The sequence below is a fragment of the Danio rerio genome, chromosome 19 (assembly GCF_049306965.1).
Source record: "Danio rerio strain Tuebingen ecotype United States chromosome 19, GRCz12tu, whole genome shotgun sequence".
NCBI lineage: Eukaryota > Metazoa > Chordata > Actinopteri > Cypriniformes > Danionidae > Danio > Danio rerio.
Window position 1 is genome coordinate 27,552,681 of NC_133194.1, and position 13,059 is coordinate 27,565,739.

Below are 13,059 nucleotides of genomic sequence, written 5' to 3' on the forward strand. Positions count from 1 at the left end.
TGCAATGTTTACATTCATGAGACTTTGATCATTTTGATTTATCATGCAGCTCAATTTAGGAAAAAACTAACCAATGCTACAAGTCACAGAGAGTTCTAGTTCTCTGTGAGGACAGAACACAACAACTAAGGTAGGCAACAAGTTGCCAGAGCAACGCTAAATACTTCTAACACAAGCAAGAGCACATCAGTAGGAGCTCTGGAGCACACGGCTTAATAACTCCCCTGCCATGAAAAGCGAAACCAGAGTTATGTTTACTTGGCAACAGCTGAAATGTTGCAGGCAGCTGCATGTTTGAGAGTTTATAGTTTAAGATGTTTGTTACGTAAATGACGCGGGATGTCCTTATGGTTATCTCAGAACAAACCAAATTTGGTTAATGCGCATAATGATTTGACAGGAAGCATGCACATCTTCACACTGAAAATGTTGAAGAGTGACAGAAAAAAAACAGGGCTGTGGGTCAAAATGATACTCCAATACAGCCTTATTTACAAGATATTATTAATCATTTAATAACTCATTTCTGACTCACTTAAGGTCAAGGAACAGCTACGCTGAAGCACTAATATTTGGTGATGTATCACGTTAAAACCATCTAGTTCGCTCATATATTTTCCATTAAATGTTCTTGGAAATTGTTTAAGGATTAATAGAATAAAATCCACTTTCATTTACATGACACATTTTCCAAATGTATTCTTTTTGGGTGGGTAGTTGACCAATAATCAAGTGCAATGGACTAAAGTAACTATTTGTTTGTGCAAAATTGGATGTTTGATAAAATAGTATGCAAATAGATCAACTGCACCTGCATGAGTACTTGCATCAGTGAGCTGAGGAAGTTCTCACAAACAACTGAACACTAGACAAAACACCTGGATCACTAAATCCAGTTCAGCTTTGAGTCAGCAATTGACCCTGGAACAAAAAAACAAGTCATTTGCCTATGTACATACATTTTAGGGCACAAGAATCCATGCGTGCATTACCAATGCGTTCATTTTCTTTTCGACTTAGTCACTTTATTAACCTGGGGTCGCCACAGCGGAATCAACCGCTAACTTATCCAGCTTACTGTATGTTTTACGCAGCAGATGCCCTTCCAGCCACAACCAAACACTGGGAAACACCCATACACTCTTGCATTTTCACACATACTCGTACACTATGGCTAATTTAGCTAATTCAACTCCTATAGATAATTTTAAGGGGTGTAAACAATAACAAAGGTCCTAACGCATTTCCAGGGGTCCGTTCTTCGTACCTCGCTTAAATGATCTAAGATGATTTGGCAGATCCTGGATTTTTTCATCTCGATAACTGATCTCTCGCTAATTTGGTTCTTCAAACAAGTTCGCGAATCAGATTAGAATGTCTGGATAAACTGATCTGAGATCACTGCAAGTGTTGTGAAGGACAGATCTATCGATCCTCGAAAGCATGATCAGCAATGCAACGATTGGCTGACGGCACAGCAGCGTAATGACATCATCTGATTAATATTCAATTATCCATGTGAGCAAATTACATCAAATTAGCACTAAACAGTTTGTTAAATATGACACGCAATAACCTTCCACATTTGTTGTGAGCTGCAGGCTTTACACTTTCATGTGTCAAGAGTATTCATCATGTATTTCAATGCATATCAGTGTATTTAGTTCTACATTTAGAAAAGGTTTTCTTTATTATAGTAGCCGTTTTTTAATTGGTGTAAAGAATAACTGGATGTTTACAAAAGCATTTTGATATATATATTATATATATATATATATATATATATATATATATATATATATATATATATATATATATATATATATATTAGTGCTGTCAAAATTAATGCGTTAACGTATGTGATTAATTTGAAATAATTAACGCGTTAAAAAAAATTTACGCTGGGTTCAGGGTCAACGTACTTTTTGGGCCGGGCTGATCATCTTCTTATGGTCTGATCGGCCCATAAAACACTCAGCAGACTGTCATGTTTTTCTCCCTAAGGCCCCGTTTACACTAGTGCATTTTAGTTTTAAAACGGCGTTTTAGAATGAAAACGATCCGCGTCCACACTCGCGTTTTACCCAGCGTTTCTGAACTGCTCTCAGTCCACACCAAAACGCTGAAAACGCACATCACGTGACCACACGGACACTCTCGGGCAAGCGCTGCAGCCCATCTACCCAGATGAGAGCTCTGCTAGTCGGACTTCTCATCAAGCATCTCCCGCTGGATCTAATCTCACTATATTTATTATACGGGATATTTCATTTATCTTGTTTTCTTTATCTAACGACATATTCCCTGACTTTGGTCACTGGAATCTATTACTTGTTCTCAGGTAACGTGTTTTGGCTGAGCGCAAAGATAAGTTAATGATTAATGTAACCATGTAGCCTATTCTGTATATTGACTGATCGCTTGCCTTTATTTCCTATAATGTATAAACTTATTGTATGTTATACTTTTATAATGGCCATTATCCATTATTAAAACTGATATTCAGCAAAAGAGAGGGTGTGTTTCGTATTTTCACTGAAATTGAAAGGAGGCAGTTGTTATCGGCTCCGTTTTGTTATAAATATCCACACAGTGAAGATGACGCTCATCTTATGCAGCACGACGCCTCAACATTTCTGCTGTCTAAGTTGCTAATATTAAAATGAAAATAGGCAGTTCCTTAAATCATGTTTACATTTTATTGTTGAGAAAGTGAAACAACGTAGCCAGGGTGATGTGAATGAAGTTATAAAGTACACTGTTCCCTTTGAAGATTTACCCGTGTCCTCGGTATAGTCTGTTGTCCATATCAAACTGAGAAGAAGAGACTGCAGCCTTGATCAAACTTGCGAAGTCTGAATTTACAAGGAGAGAATGCAGGACTGAACTGTGTGTGTAGGCTACTTAATATTCAGGAAAAGCCCCAATCAGAGAGGCGAATGTCTGCAGCCCCGCCTCCGTTTTCAGATGTCTCCGTTTTCCATCATCCACACTGAGACGGAGCAGCAGCGTTTCAGAATGAAAACGGCCACTCCAGCGTTTTCGAAACGCTCCGTTTTCGGCGCTCGAGATCTCCGGCGTAGTATGGACGGATGGCGTAACCGTAGCAAAACTTATGCGTTTTCAAACTAAAACGCATTAGTGTAAACGGGGCCTAAGTGATTGACGAGCTGTCACGCTCCTGTGAGCTGTCACACTCTGAAAGTAAGATGTTTCTTTTTCCGGACAAAGCGGCCCTGTGACATAATCTGCAGCCCATTGGTTTTTTTTCTTTATTAACATTGGGCTGACCCAATCACAACCTTCCATATTGGGCTCTTTGTAACGTAGGTGTGTATTAGTAAAAATAGCCGAGAGTCACGCCTGTTTCTTATGAGCGGAATAGCAATAGCGGAGAGCAGGCATTTGCCTTTTCCTCTCTGCACTCTGCAGCGGGGCACAGATCAATATATTCGTGTGTATTCTATCTAGTTACCGATCTGTCCATATAAATATACTTTTTTTTTTTTTTTACTTTGAATCTACACCACGGCCCGTGGCAACTTCCTCCAATGCTGTTTCCTTAACCTGCAAGTCTTTATTTTACAAACGATAAAGAATGTCTGCTTCTCAAGCTCTATGAGGGGTGTCAGTCATGTATTTTAAGATGCGATTGTCTTCTGACCAAGTGCATGGGATATCATGACATTGTGTTTTTGATCGTCAGCATGATGTAAGCTTATAGTGAAAATAATATTTACAATATGGTTAGAATGATATTTATACATGACCAAACTAGTGTGCAACTTAAGCAACTTTTTTTTACAATTATTTTTTAGTTTGGGCCCAAACAAATATTTGTTGCATTTTTCAATTGTTTAAGTTTATTTGATTGACAATGTGAAATCTTTTAGCTACGTTTGATGTTTCATTGTTGAGTTAAACATTTTTTAAGGGTCTCTGATACATTGCGTTTATTATTTATTTTTATTTTATTAATTAACATTAACTGTGTGCATCAGCAGGCAGTTTTTGTCATGTTCATTATTTATTAGGCTCCCTCAAAACACACAGGCACCCACATTTCCAGTGTGGATTATAATTTTATTATAATAATAAATAAATAAAAACTTAAGTTTTTATTTGTCAACTCTCGTTATTTCCTATATATGGCTTTTGTGCTTTTATAGAGTGGGAGTTGGCAAACATATTCAATTGCATGCACAGATGGGAAGCATTTTGACTGATGTAGTGGGCCACTCTGGCCCAAATTGCCAGGGCCTATTATTTTGTCCCAGTCCAGCCCTGCAATTAGTAAATTTGTTTGTATTCAATACTGTATTATTATTATTTTTCATTTTCCATATCTGCAATGCCTGTATTTTGGGATTTTTTTGCAGTCCACTTACAATCTAACATGGAAATCAATGTTTTCTTTATTGGCATTGATTGTTTTGAAATTCAAATGGTATTAACATGCCTGTGTTTTAATTTCTGTAATAAATATGGCTGTCAAGCCAGGTTCTTGATGGTTTATTGTGGGTATGTTGTTTACATGAAGAAATCTGTGTTACAAGTTAAACAAAATTCTAATAATGAATTATTTTTTAAATTTAAATAGTATTTGTCTTGCGTTTACAATCATTTTAAATTCGAATAGCAAAAATTACAAGTTTCAGTCTTTTAAATGTGATTAATCGCGATTCATTTTTTTAAAAAAGTGCAATTAATTAGTTAATTTTTTATCGATTGACAGCACTAATATATATTTTAACTTTATATACATACATATATATATATATATATATATATATATATATATATATATATATATATATATATATATATATATATATATATATATATATATATATATATATATACATAGTTAAAATAGTTACTATTTTCCTAAGTGTATATAACTACTACTGTAAGTAATATCAGCATTTGGTACATACTTTCAGTATTTTCTTTGCACGAACTGAGCCGATCTAATCCTGTTTATATGAATTGAACCTGCTGCCGAGCAGGTTTGATCTAGCAGAACTGTTGCTATGACAACAACTCTCGGATCAGCTTTGAAGAACGAAACGTTCCTGGATCGTGTCAAAGCGTCAACATCCAAATCCAGCTAACTGAGTAATCCACGTACGAAGAATGGACCCCAGTTTTACATATTAAATTTCCATAGTTGCTGAGATTCCCAAAAGGTCCTTATATCATGACAAATAATGTTAAGACAGCTGTTTTAACGTTACACTAAGCCTGATTTGTCACACAGTTAAAAAAACAATCGACAAACAGGAAATGTTCACGAGCTGATGACATCATCAAACTGAAATGGTCTATACCGCATGACTTTGGACTAGTAGGGGAAACCGGAGCACTCAGAGGAAACCCACGAAAACATGCAAACTCCACACAGAAATGCCAACTGAACCAGCCTGTGCTCAAACCAGTGAACTTCTTGCTGTGAGGCGATTGTGCTACCCACTGCGCCACTGTGCTGCGGCATTACCAATTAAGATTTAAGATAATTAATTAAATATTTCAAGGTAATATAAGCTAATAAGCACATGGCACTTCAATGCCATTTTAACTGCTGTTATTGAGTTGCACCACAAAGATTTACAAGTCACATCTAATCAGCACATAAATAAAGAACATCTGGAATATAAATGAGCTTAAATCACCTGCGGCTAAGAGTACGGCGGCATACAGCCTGGCACACCGTGTGTGGCTAACAACTGTTTATCAAACAGATAATTGCATGACCCGAATCCATTTTGGGTCAAGTGCTGACTGATGCTCATCAACGTTGGCACGTACTTCAAAGCTGGAGATAGGAGCATGTTTATTTATTTTCATTCTGCAGGGGCTGGTAAATATCAAAGTCCTAAACCTAGAGAGAATACACAAAGATTTTGGGGATTTGATTAGTCTTAAAGAGCTCTGTGACCCCTGCTATCTCACAGCACCACCTTTGGCATTTTAGGAAAACTTGTGCTCCTTGTGACTTTTCTTTCATGCAAGAATTCAGCACTTTGTAATAGTCATACAGCTTGGCAAATGTGATCCAAATTTCCCTGGCACCCCACAACCTTGTGGTCAAGTTTTATAGACCGCAGCCCGGAGGAAGTAAAAAAAAACCCAAGGAACTGAACAAAAGGGGAGCCCCATATAGTCGAAACCACAATGCAAAAAGAACAGTCGGCTGACATCTCAAGGAATTCTGTACGTCACTAAAGAGTGCAGAAACAGCTCTTTCTGGCACACGGACTGAAGGTCATGTGGAAGTATTTATTTGAGGCTCGGGACCCTCTTGGGGAAAGCTCTGCAGAATTCTTGGTCCTGAGAATTCACTGGTCTTTCTCTAACCACCACATAGGAGATTCACTGCAGAGGATGAAAAACACAATGTGCAAAGCAGACAAAAATACCACATGCACCGCTCATGGGCTTGGAACATGAATGTGATGTACTTCTGATGAAAACAACTGATTTGGTCTGCTAAAACATTTTCTTGTGTAGAAAACCGCTATGCCTCCGGTCTTTGAGGAGACATAAAAAAAAATAGAAAAAATATTTAAGATTTTTACACTAGCAAACAGTTAGCAGCAAATACTTAAAATAACAGTGTAGGCATGTGAATGATATTTTAAATAAGATGCAAGGGCTGAAAATGATCCATCTTCCTATATCACTTCCAAACTGCAATACAGACTGTATTTTCAATTTCCACAAAGTACAAGGCTGCAAACTAGTAGTGTAAAGATACATGGTAACACTTTATTTTGATGGTGCATTTGTGTATTAGTAGACTGTCTGCTTAATAATATCTGTTGATACTGCTCATTCAACAGACATTTAACTGACTATAAGAAATTTTGCAAGTACATGTGAAATTTTACTAACCCTAACCCCAACAGTCTACTTATAATCTAATAAGAATAAGTTGGCATGTAGATGCAATGTAACCTAAATTCAACAAATGGACCATCAAAATAAAGTGTGACCACATACCATCTCACATTTACAAATATTGTAAACATTTAAAAGTGAAGACATAGTAAGCACTAGGCTAGCAGTGTATTGTGAATGACTTGACTGGACGTCTTACTTTCACCAATCACCCGTGTTAGGTCTACAGAACAAGAATAATAGCACAAAAATTAATAATAAAATAAAAATTAAATAAATCAATTGTGCGTATACTTAGGAATGAATAAATTTGCCGATCGATAAGACAAAGTAATACCTTGTTCAGCAATCTTTTAAAGTGAAAGACTTTTGTAACTGGCACAAACACTAACTGAAATGTGAATATGTGTGTGACCTGACTTCATTAGACACGTTAAGCAGAAGCTGTTATGTGGATGATAGAAATTAATTTTAATGACCAAGCTTATTCTGTGACAATATCATCTTTAAAACTGCCTAAGGTTTGTTATTATAAAAATAAATCTGACATTTTCCTCAAATACATAAAGAGCTTCCAATCTGGAGCTTTGACGTGGACAGAAATATGACAAGATGTCGCCCCAAGTGGAAGATGGTCTACAAACTGACAATAGAACACACTTTAACCTCGTTTAGAAACAAAAATCGTGTATAGCTTTTTGTTATTCAGCCTACCGTTAACTAAAACCCTGTAAAATATAGTTAGAGCTGGTCCGCCCAGACATGCCTCGACATATCACACAAAATGCCACATTAAGCACATTTCCACTACAAACAACTATCTATGCCACACATTTGCTTCACAGTTAATCTAAATCAAGGATAAAAATGAAAACTAGTCTGATAACAGCCCTATCCATGATTTCCGACAGAAAGCCGGTTTGGGCAACACCCTCAGACACACGCGCGGTTAAATGCAAACCATACGCGCCTCTCGAGTCATATTTTCATCAGTTTTGCCAACATAACACGTATTTTTAGGATCTGTAAAGATATTGTTTTCATTGTACTTACCGAAAGGTTCACGCAAATAATCTACAATGTCTTGGCGACTCACGCCTCGCCATGCGATCGTAGTGATGTCCGAGACGCGAGCGAATTGTTCTATTCAACTTGTTCATTTCCATGAATCAAACGAACCGATTCGCTAATTCAAATGATTCAGCCGGAGTACTTGCCCGAAATCTCAGAACGTTTTATTAATCAAAAGGAAGTTTGAATCGACGTGACTAAAAGATTGATACTTGTTTAACGAGGATTAATTAACTAATTATAATGATGTTCGAATACTTAAAATGGTCCAAGACAAATATATTAACTTTTTAATGCAAAGTTCTGCCATTTGTGGGCTTGGATATATGCATCAAAATAGATATATGATTAAATACATGCACCAGATTAGTTGCTAGTTTTTTACTCATTTACTTTATTTCATTTCCCTTAGCCCTATATCGATTTGAAATGAAATCAACTGCCAAATGAACAATGCTTAATTAAACATGTTATATACTTAAAAAGAAGTGTGTGATGATGTTTCAAATTTAGTGCAAAACTACTCAAAATAATTACTAATAAACTAGATTGAAGTAATACACAGACGCACTTACTGGAATTCTTCTTCACCTATTTATCACATGTTCTATGTGTGCAAGCGTGGTTTTTTAAAATGAACTGTTCAAAGGAATCGATTCAGTAAACTGGATTGAACTAGCTAGCACGTTCTCGATATTTGGTCCTCCCACAATCTCATTCTGCGTCATGACCCGCCATATGACGACAGCATCAAAGAGGACTAGATTAAAATCAAAGCGGGATTTTAAATTTGTGTCAGCATGTTTTGGTGTTTTTAAATACTAATACGTATAATGAATCCACACTACTTGCTTAACATGTCTTTAAAAAACGTAGAAATAACGCCGACACACTTTATATATACGTAAAATAAGCAAACAAAAAATAAACCTAAATTAAATTAACACGCCTGGGGTAGGATGTGATTGACGTAAAGTGTTTCTTTTGGTGCTGATTTTAGTTACCAAGATGCTTTTGATTAGCCATAAGTGTGTCTAAAAGCTGTAGCCTGGTGAAAAGGATGGTTCTTTTTTCTCAAAAAGCTGACTTTTTTTTTTTTGCAGTTTTTCGCCACAATTTCACACAATTTGGAGGTTTAAATACTGCATTTTAAAAGACATTAAGCACTATTTTTCTGGATTAGCTTGTGGTGGTAGGCCTAATCATAACCACTAATTTTTATGTACCAAAATCATATCATCAGAAAAAAAGGAATCAGTTTTAAATTAAAAACTGTAGTCTATTGTTACTTGTTGGGCAAATAACATACTGCGCAGCACATTCATCTTTGCTAGGTGTGAATTTGGCCATAATAAAAAATTAAAACAATATATAATAGAGCATCCCAAATTTTGTAGTCTCTCTTGTAAAATAGTACATTTAAATAACAACAATAGCCAAATTAGTATTAAAATTAACTTTAATATGCTTCAGAATTACCTTTTAGTGCTTCACTCCTTTTACTGGTGATTTTTTCATTCAAGAATAAGGTCCAAGATTTAGAATAAAAGTTACTACTAGTAAACTGTATTCTCTATTTAACATCAATACATCAGGTCAGTATTGAAAGATGACTTCACATAGCCTATGTCAGATTCCACTTCATTCATTCATTTTCTTTTCAGCTTTCTTCCTTTATTAACTTTCTTCCTTTATTATTTATCTAGGGTCGCCACAGCGGAATGAACCGCCAACTCATCCACCATGTTTTACAGAATGGTTGCCCTTCCAGCTGCAACCAATATACATTTACACTCATACACTAGGGACAATTTAGCCTACCCAATTCACCTGTACCGCATGTCTTTGGACTGTGGGGAAAACCGGAGCACCAGGAGGAAACCCAGGTGAACGCAGAGAGAACATGCAAACTCCACACAGAAACGCCAACTGACCCAGCCAAGACTCGAACCAGCGACCTTCTTGCTGTGAGGTGACTGTACTACCTACTGCGCCACTGCGCCACCTTATTCCATTTAATCAATGAGTAATTTTCACAAGTTATAGCATATGGCAGTCAAAATAAGACAAATGAGGTCATGTATGGGACAAATTCTGGACCTTCATCAGTGGGGGGAGGGTATGGATCCTGGGTATGGATAGGCTAATCCAAAATGGACTTCACGACTTTTGTAATGAATTTGCACTCTAAATCGTCAATCTCTATATTTCATTTTGTAAAGCTTCTTTCAACTAATTGTGGACCCCTAGCCTATTTTTGTAGCTACAACATGGCTACAGTAGAAGATTATGTATTTTATTCAATAACAAAACATTCATAATATTCAAGAACTACTAAAATAATTTAATTTCGAGTTAATTCTTAAATTTGTATTCTTTTTTAAACACAATATAGGCTACTAAACATGTATCCAATAAGAAGCAGCTCATGTGTCATCATCACCAATTAGGAGTAGGCTAGCCTAGACTGACTGCTCATTTAGCCTTCATCTGGGCCTATTGAACTACGTGCTTTGGCATAGGCCAACGAACTACATGACACCAATTCTCACTTAAGCTCATTTCAGGTTGTCAGAGATGCAGCAAAAACGCGCAGATATGCTGCTCAAAAGAACACACAGGAAATACAAACAGAAGACGACTTAACTGGGTCTGATGGTTTATGTCATTTAAAACTCACCTGAGAAAAAAATAATGGTTTCCGATGTAAGTTGGTTCATGTACAGCTGATTTAATAATACCTGTCTCACACATCTTTAATAGGTGGTCTGGGTCTATTAAATGTTTTACTTTTTATTTATAAAGTTGATGGATGCGTTGATGACATGGAGAAAAGGCATTAAGAATATTGTTCGAGTCTGTTTATCATTAAACGACTGTTTTGTGAAGGTAGGCTGTTTAATAACTGTAAGTATTTTAAGTTGTTAATTGTCATTTTTAAAAGTATTAATCTTCCCTTCATATTTTACAGGTCCAAATAAAACCGCAGTTTGATTTCCCCAGTGCAAACCGTAACTTTTGGACGGTGGATGAAACCAAAGTCACGCCAAAGATGCTGCGACGACACTTCGAGTGTTTGCGTTATGTCTTCCCTCATTTGTACGAAAACATGGACAATCACACTGCGAAGAGAAAGAAGAGAAGAACCAGCAAATGTCCAACGGCAGAAAAGTTTAGCTGCTAGTTTTCCAGAGTCTCTGTTGCAGCGGGAAAGCAGCGCCCCCGTGAGGCTCACACCTGTACTTGGTCAAAGAGTGAACCTTGAGTTTCTGGGGATAGACCATCGAGACCTTGGTTTGGAGAGCACGATGAAAACATGGAACCTGCCCATGCAAACGGGTGCTTACACTAATTTTAGTGGACCATTTAGTTCTAACTGGTACCAAATAAATGGATGCCGTTTAGCCTTGAAAATGCATCCAGTGTCTCTGTCCTATTGTGCATCACCTGAGAGTGGTCAGCAAATCACTTCAAATGCTATGTCCTCTTGGGCCTAATTGTAAATCTGCACTTAATTTTTTAAAACACTTTTAACCTTTGTATACAGGATTATACATGTTTCTTAATGCATGTACTTTTTTTTGTAACGTCGGTCAAATGTTTGCTAGATTCTCCTTGCCAAATAAAGGACTATAGTGTATTTTCTAAACTTTTTTTTAAAAATGTCTTTTGGGAAATATTCACACCTGGTCACAGTCTACATGTGTGATGTTTCCACTGAAAGAAAATTGCAATGACTGATGTTAAAATATGGTATTTTATATGAGGAGGGAGTTTTAATTAATTTTAATAAATTAATTAAAACACTTCTTAAGTGTTTAATGGAAAGAAGATTTACTTGTGTCTTTTAATATATTTAAAATGTCTAAAAATTAAAACTAAAGAAAAAATTGTCTTTGCCATGATGAAAGTACATACTGTAATATTTCAATATGATGTAAGATAGCATTCAACTTTAAGGGGAATTTAAAGACTCAACTGGGTTAATTAGTTCAAGCAAGTTCAGTTAAGACTAGTCATTGGACAAAAGTGATTTGTTCTTCAGCCAACTGAGGGGGAAAAAATAATTTCTTATTGTTAAAATGACTTGTGATATATATAAAAGATATTATTCCAGCCAGAACATAAATAAGAGTTTCTGCAGAAGAAAACAATAGGAACTCTGTGAGAATTTCCTTGTTCTGTTAAACATCACTTTCAGAAATATTTGAAAAGAATTAAAATTTCACTGAAGGTCCAATAGTATTGCCTTTAAATGTACATTCCATTAACAATATCGTCCAGTACGTTGTCCTGTTCCTGCACAGGTGTTAGCCCTTTATAGTACTCTTCATAATGATATGGTAAACATTTTAGTGTATGTACTGCATGTGCAAGTTGTTTACTGTTTGGTGCACTTGAACTATAAATGAAGGACAGATTGCATTAAATACAGTTTGAAGTTAAAAGTATTTTGAATTTTTATCCTTTTAAAAATATAGGCAGTAAACAAGTATGTTAAATAGATTGATTAAGACTTTGCACGTTAAAACAACGTGTTAATTCATGACTATAAATGTTGATTCATATATTTAATCAGTTGATTTTCTTTATAGTTAGCTACAGAATATCATACTCTGCACTTTACAAAAGCAGCATTATTCTTGTTAAAACTTTGAGTTTCAGAAAGATGCTTTGTGTATAAATACTGAAACAGTGAACCAGGAATATGTAAAAACATGTATACAATTATAAAAAAAAACCTTAAACAAGATCTAAGCATGCATCACTTAATCATGCTTTATGAAACAACATTATAGTTATAAAACTGCTGGTTTATTTATTTAAAAATGATCATTAAATTTAAACATTTAGGTGCAACATAGGGTGTTCAATTAACTGCAGTTATGTTAGTTTCTTAAATAGTTTAAAATCAAGTTAAATGAAACATATTTGTTATACATATTCAAATTCTTTATTTATTTCATGATTGTGAGTGTTGTATTAATAGCGCTCAGGCAGAGGTCCAGGCATGCCCACTTACATATTAACACCTCTGTCAATTATGTAAATGAGACATTGATGAGGAATCTACTAAAGCAAAATGGC

The 13,059-nt window shown here is 35.8% G+C and overlaps 1 protein-coding gene and 1 long non-coding RNA gene across 2 annotated transcripts in view; one reads left to right on the forward strand and one right to left on the reverse strand.

The window, feature by feature from the left end:
- The window catches only part of ptp4a3a (protein tyrosine phosphatase 4A3a), a 60,303-nt gene extending 52,268 nt beyond the window's left edge, over nucleotides 1–8,035 (reverse strand). Inside the window, exon 1 of the mRNA XM_005170023.2 lies at nucleotides 7,954–8,035. The gene's annotated coding sequence lies outside the window, so the exon portion shown is untranslated. The remainder of the gene's footprint in view (nucleotides 1–7,953) is intronic.
- A 1,423-nt stretch (nucleotides 8,036–9,458) lies between these two features.
- LOC141379104 (uncharacterized) lies at nucleotides 9,459–12,410 on the forward strand. Its single transcript, XR_012395090.1, has 4 exons — nucleotides 9,459–9,566; nucleotides 9,678–10,677; nucleotides 10,777–10,860; nucleotides 10,943–12,410. It is a non-coding gene; the product is annotated as an uncharacterized lncRNA (long non-coding RNA).
- Nucleotides 12,411–13,059: the final 649 nt, after the last annotated feature.